We start from the raw sequence: 6,353 nt of genomic DNA, 5'->3' as shown, positions 1-6,353 counted from the left end.
ATAATCACGATTTAAATGATGTATCTTCAATTGTACACAAGCAGCGCGGACAATACAACAAAATTAGATACAGCCACATTTGTCAGCAAGCAAGATCGTAAGATTTAGAACATCCAAGATTTGATGAAAGGATGATTATACTCAGGATGATAGTTATTTTGAATGAAAAAAATCTCAGAAGCTATTTCAAACATTCCTATTACCTTTAAACTAATACATAATCGATAATGAAAGACCGGTTTCCAGGTACTGCTATCAAATTTTTATTAAAATACTTTTTAATACCATTTTTTGTAATCTTAAAACTGACATTAACACTAGTACATGTCTTTATCATACAATACATTCCATAATATGTTCTTCTTGGATTTATACAGGTCTGGTACATTTTGTTTTCTTCGCACCAAAAATGAGATTTGGTCTTCTCAGTGTGCCGTAGTGGTACGATAAACATTGTATTGAATATAAAATTATCACTTAGGCTATAGCTATTGAATTAATGATACCTGCTAATAATATATCTACATATTTTTCTTCAGAGTGTTAGTAAGGTACTTTGCTGTTACATAATTACATTCATTATTCATATTTCTTTCATTTTCAAACTAAGAAGTGCTGATGAAGTTCACTTCGTAAGGATGTCATGTCCGTTACGCGAGTATATTATCAAATATTAGGACATGAATAAAAAATAATCTTTTCTATCAACTTTTTCTCCTTTAATTAGGTGTGGTGGATGGTAGTAACTGGAATATACTCATTAACTGTTGTTAACTGGTGTAAAATAAAATTTTCTAAATATTTTTTTGTTTTATAAATATTTTACAAAAAGACCCCCTCTCAAATTGCAAAATAATAGGAGATATTACAGATTACCAGTTATGATATGTTTCTCTAACCTCTAGCCTTAACATGTAAACAATTAGACTTGTACCATATCTTGTAATAAAATAATTATATTCGCTTACAAAAAGTGGACAAAACTGTCATGTCCGTTACGCTTCGTGTGTCATGTCCGTTACGCTACATTTTGAGCTAGGAATACAGAATGCACTGCAAAACTGTTGTTAAATACCATTTTATGGATAGAGCATGATCTTACGGTTAAATAAACACCAACGTCAGACGCATGCAATCTAAGAATTCACAGGAATTTCGATAAGCAATAGGAGGTAAAAATGCTTCGTCCATTTCGTGTCATGTCCGTTACGCTCACAAAGAGTGCAATTTCTCTGCAACTGTTCAACGAAATGATTTGAAATTTTATGTGTATGTAACTGATACTTAAATGTGTCTGATAAGCTAGTAACAATTATCAAAAGACTGCTAATTCTATTGGTATAAACCTTTGAATTACAGAAATTTGTCTGAACGTCATGTCCGTTACGCTGGAATTGACCACATGCTTCTTTATGATGCACGTATACCGTACTTCTTACAAAGTTGCTACCTCAATTGTTAAATTTTTGAAATTGTATCAATGCTTTATCTTTGGAAATAAATGTTGAATTGAATTGCATAATAAAAAATGTTTGAACTTCTTGACGGATCGAAATTCCATACCGCGCGCTCTATAATCGCGCTATTGAATTGGAATTGAAACCGCGGCTAGGCCCCCGGCCCCCCCCCCCCCCCGCTCTGAAATCCATGATATTTTAAGCATTTGAATTGATATGTCATATGTGAGTAGGTAAATCCTTGTTTTATTCGAATGATAGCTAGAAAAGCGTATGAAATGGCGTGCCATCTGCTATATAATGCAAAAATATAAAAATAATATTTTTTTATTGGAATAGCTATATAGGCATTATACCTGAGAATCAAGGGGCCGTTATTGTGTCGTTTAAAGGTCAAGTCCACCCAGAAAATGTTGATTTGAATGAATTATAGAGAAAAATAAAACTTCCATAACGCAGAAAATCGGATGCAAAATAAGAAAGTTAGCTATATCACAGTCGATGATGTCCTTCACCCACTTCATTGTTTGAACTATAAAATATATGTTTCATTTATTACATATTTGACAACCAACCTGAACCATATAATTCCACAAATTCAGGGAGGTATTAATTGTTGTTTCACTTGACAATGCAGGGGAAAATTAGAAAATTTCAAAATAAAATTAAGAAATAGTGAGTGATGTATGAAATCATCCGAGTCTTCTCATTTACGATAATGTGCAACTTTTTTGTGAAATAACGCAAATCTTAAAAATGTCATTTTTATTTTTAAATTTTACATTCAATTCATTAAATTTTCCGTGCTATATGCTTGTTGGATTTTTCTCTTTTTATTCAAATCAACTTTTTGTTGGGGTACGTGGACTTGTCCTTTGAAAATAAAGATTTTTCTCATTCTTTGCTAAAAGTATAGATTTTCATCAAACCTTTAATCAGGCCTACCAACATTAATTTTTACCAACTACTGGCGGGGGGGGGGGGTGTGCACAGCCGGCCCGAGACACCCCCTCCCTTGAGAGGCTCAATTGAAATCTGTAATAATAATAATAATACCAGTGGCGGCACCAAGGGGGGGCATGGGGGGGCATTTGCCCCCCCCCCACTCAGAAGCTTTGCCCCCCCAGTTGCCCCCCCAGAAATTTTGAGGACTTAAAAGAAAATTATACAGTAATTTGTAAATAAGTAGATGCTGTCGTACTACATATTCAAGCTCAGCTGTGAAGTGCTCTAAAATACCATTTTCTGCTCTTCAAAACTTGAAAATTTTCTCACTTATTCGCTGTTGGCTTCCTCGCACACTATTAGTTTGTAATAAGTTTATATCGCTTGTTATATCTTGCATTAAGGCAGACATTTCAATGTGTGATACACAAGTGTTAAACTACAGTACATGGCGTGTATTCTGTCGTCAGCAATGTTTATTCTTGGGGGGGGGGGGCGTGGAGGACAAATACTCAAAGTCTGCCCCCTTCCTTGAAATAAATATGCATCTACTCATGTAAAATTTGGATTAAACTCATCGATTTGCTTCATTAACAAATAAGAATGCTTGAACTCTTCGTTCATAATTTGTCACCGTCATGGTTTTTAGTGAAAAAGTAAATAGGCTATGTAAAGATGTGCAATCTGCGATGGGTGTTCTGTCCCCTCCCTCTTAAGCTGATAGCTACTTCAGTGAATCACTTACACTAGCAAAGGAAAATGGACTTAAATGTAGCAATAAACGCAGACAAACCAGTGCACCATCAACAATGGATGACTTTGTAGTTCTGTCTAAGCTCGGAAAGCGTGACAAAGTGTCTGATGCAGCTAGCATGAAAATAGCAATACTTAATCCTACAGTGGATGTGTTTTTAGGTGAATTAAGTAGAAGATTTAGCAACGAAAATCTGCAGATCTTTCGTTCACTTGCAGCTCTGGATCCTAAGTCTCATAAGTTTCTGGACTTCGAAACTGTCAAGCCTCTTGCAGTGCACTATAAACTCAATCTTGAGGACATCAAAACTGAAATGAGACTTGTCAAGAGAATGATTGAAAGGTCTGACACCAAACTAGAAACTTTGATTGATGTCGCGGAACACCTGAAGCCACTTACTATGTCCTTTGAAGAACTGTACAAGTTAGTGAAAATAGCTGCAATCATCCCAGTAAGTACAGCTTCTTGTGAAAGAACCTTCAGTTAACTCAAGCTCATCAAAAATCATCTTAGAGCCAACATGACTAACAGCAGGCTCAAAAGCCTCGCGGTAATAAGTGTCCACCGAGAAAGAGCTCTTGCTATCGACCTGGAAGAGGTGGTTGACAGGTTCATCATGAGATACCCAACGACCAGGATAACGCTCAAGTAGGAATGTAAGTATAAGCCTACAGATGTCAGTAACTTTACATGTGCTTGGAAAATATGTAGACAAGTTATGTTTTGCAATTAGTTGGTTAGCATTTTTCCCTTTTTTTTACATTATTACCTTGCATACATTGACAATGCTGTTTGTTTTGCTGCATGCATTTTTTCTGATGTGATACAAAAATGTAAAAGTAGAATAGGTCTACGCCTTAAGATTACATATATGTAAATGTTCAGTTCATGATCTAGTTTTGATCAATAACTTTGCTCCATTAAGCATTACCTGATTTTACAAAAATTTCTGTTTATATCAAGTGTAACAAAAAAATGTTTATTGGGGCCACTAAAACTCGCGCTTCGCGCTCGATTTTTCCACACATGCAAAAATTTTTTTGACTGCCCTTGCCCCCCCAATATTTTCTTTTGCCCCCCATTTGCCCCCCCACTTTGAAAATCCTGGTGCCGCCACTGAATAATACCAACATGCTTATATAGCGCATATCACTGCCAAATGCGTCCCTATGCGCTCCATTGGATATTATTACCCTGGCTTTAGCCCCGCAGCCTTTTACAGCGCGGTGGCATTTCAAGGAATAAATTCCTGCCAGGTACCCACTTACCTCACCTGGGTCGAGTGCAGCACAACGTGGACGAATTTCTTGCTGAAGGAAATTACGCCATGGCTGGGATTCGAACCCACGACCCTCTGTTTCAAAGTCCGAAGACTAATCCACTGGGCCACAACGCTCCACAATGTAATGTAAAGAAAAAACCTAGCAAGTGACCTGCTCACTTGGTGATCTCACATGCACACATCAATAATTGGCGGAGTACAGCAAGTCTGCATATGCCGACTTAACCCAAGACAAGACAAGACAAAAATGCCGTTACTGTGCCCCCTTTCGAAAGTGAAGACCTTTTTCTTCCTTTTTTTTTTTGCTTGTAAATTTTTTCCTCGGGGAAAATGTGCCCCCCCCCCTTTCGAAAAATCCTGGATCCGCCTCTAATTAAAACCAACTTACGGATACTTCCCCTAAAGTTTCAGACATAATAGGCCTATATTTAATAGTGTTTCAAGTTTGCTATGTTCCATACAATGACGGTATGCATGTACTTTAATTTGATCAAAATGAAAACAAATTTCATACCGGTATATATTAGTTACAACATATTAAAAGCTTACAGGGGTATATTTCGCACATTAAAGATGACTTGAACTACAGGGCCCTGATGGGAACGATTTTTTCAGTGGGGGTGCTGACTTGGGCTGAAATCTCTTCTCAAAGGTGGGGGGGGGGGCACAATTGAGTTTTCCATTGTTCGAACAAAAATATGTATTCATGATAGACAGTTCTTAATTTTATTACAAAAGAACATAGTGCGAGCGCGAGCTAAAAAGTTTTGTAATCTCAAGTAGTTTGTCCTGAAAATTGAACACTTTGAGCAATATAATGTTTGTGATCCTAAACATGCAACAAATAATCACTGCGAGTGCGATCATCGCGATTAGAAATTGTTGATATACGTTCTGGCCTGATCGAAAAGGGACCTGTTTTAATGACCGTTTGCAGTTACCCATGAAGACGATACATATTTCAACAGTCAAATAATGCGAGCGCGAAGCGCAAGCTGATATTTGTGACATTCTGACCTAAAAACTGGACATTATATGCACTTTTTTAAAAACTATAAACAGGATAGTTAGCTATACAATTATTGATGCAAGCGCGAGCGGAAACAAAACTTGAGATTTCAGACCTAAAAAAGTTAACTATGTACATACAATACTGATGCAAGCGAGAACAAAATTGAAATACAGACCTAAAAACGGGACACTCTATTTTATACGTTTTGTAAATCATGAAAAGAATGAGTAATTGGGTATCTTCATGTGAGCGCGAATCGCGAGAGGAAAAATTTTGACAGTCTGATCAGAAACAAAAAACAAACTGCGTATTTGAATAAACATGAGTGCGTGTAAATATTATAGTACCAGGGCATTCTAAATACATTTTTGTTATTATGAAAATCAATAATGCGAGCGCGAAGCGCGAGTTGAAAATATTTGAAATTCCGATCTGAAAAGGGGTGAATTTAAGGACTATTTCAAGCACTAGCTGTGTGAAAAAAAATTCTAAAGGGGGGGTCCTACAAAACTTTCATTTTCATTACTTTTCTGTTATTTATCATAATACCTACCAGATTTCCAGGGGAATTTGCCCATGGAAAATAACCCACGCAGCACCCCAAGAAAATTTGTGGGGTGCTTCATCACCCACATACAGCACCCCCGCTTCCCAGGGCCATGTTGAACTAATCTTGAGTAAAATTAAAAGACTTAACATTGGTGGAGGCAAAGAGATCTTTCGATCATGGTTAAAAAAAACTTTTGAAAATGTATGAATTTTCAAAATTAAATTGTGTTTCTTCCCTGATGACAGTCCCAAAAGACATTTTAAGGGGGAAAAATCTTTCAATTTTATTTAGGGAGGAAAAGAGAATAAAACGCACGGATCAAGATTATCCTGTTGGAGGACCGAGAGCTTAGA

The sequence above is a fragment of the Lytechinus variegatus genome, chromosome 11, assembly GCF_018143015.1.
Source record: "Lytechinus variegatus isolate NC3 chromosome 11, Lvar_3.0, whole genome shotgun sequence".
Classification (NCBI taxonomy): domain Eukaryota; kingdom Metazoa; phylum Echinodermata; class Echinoidea; order Temnopleuroida; family Toxopneustidae; genus Lytechinus; species Lytechinus variegatus.
Note: the sequence above shows the minus strand (reverse complement) of the source record.